The sequence below is a fragment of the Macaca thibetana genome, chromosome 8 (assembly GCF_024542745.1).
Source record: "Macaca thibetana thibetana isolate TM-01 chromosome 8, ASM2454274v1, whole genome shotgun sequence".
Taxonomy (NCBI): domain Eukaryota; kingdom Metazoa; phylum Chordata; class Mammalia; order Primates; family Cercopithecidae; genus Macaca; species Macaca thibetana.
In genome coordinates this window covers 21,923,862-21,924,580 of record NC_065585.1, presented here as the reverse complement: position 1 = coordinate 21,924,580, position 719 = coordinate 21,923,862, and the positions used below count along the sequence as shown (strand labels likewise).

The 719-nt window shown below is 48.7% G+C and overlaps 1 non-coding gene across 1 annotated transcript; it reads right to left on the bottom strand.

Annotated features, from left to right (window-relative positions):
* Window positions 1–229: 229 nt before the first annotated feature.
* LOC126961969 (small nucleolar RNA U3) lies at window positions 230–445 on the bottom strand. The gene has a single exon (XR_007728541.1). It is a non-coding gene; the product is annotated as a small nucleolar RNA U3 (small nucleolar RNA).
* Window positions 446–719: the final 274 nt, after the last annotated feature.

Genomic DNA, 719 nt, shown 5'->3' with positions numbered 1-719 from the left:
TTTGGTTTCCTCTTTAGTGAAATGAGAACTAATAATCCATTTCTCTCTCAGCACAGAGAACGAGCAAGCAGTGAGCACTCAGCGATGGCCAACTACGGGAGAAGCCAGGCTCGAATGAACATATGGGACCATTTTGTGCAGGGTCTCAGGTAGGCTCAAGACTTGGCACTTAGTTTAACAGGCAACGGGGAGCAATTGACAACTTTTTAAAAAATTAGCATAAATGGGAACCACTCAGACTGTGTCCTCTTCCTCTGAAAGAGGAAGATAAGAACCATCTTCAATGGCACATGGCAGTTGCCAAATTGCCATGAAGCAATACCTAAAGCCACCTCATGCTCAGAAGAAAACGCTCACCTCCCCCTCCTAGTTCCCAGGGTTCTACACGTTCAGAGAAACTTCTCTAGTAATGAATTTGGGAACTGGTCGCTGAGAGCATAGTCTATGGACAGCTTCGGAGCCATGGAGTGAAGCTGAGCAAATCCATGGACCACTGCCCTGCCCCGGGGTCTATCTCGCTAGACTGGGGACAGGACTTGGGTGATGCAGGAACAGAGAATGGCCTGAGGAGGACACAGACCAGACCAGAGAGGAGGGAAGATGGGAGGAGGATGTGGGAAAAGGGCTTCCGTCAATCTACAGAAGCAAGAGTTAGCAAAAGGCGGAAGGGAAAGGGCATAGATCCAAAAGGCAATGGGAGAGAGAGTTTATTGGGTTTG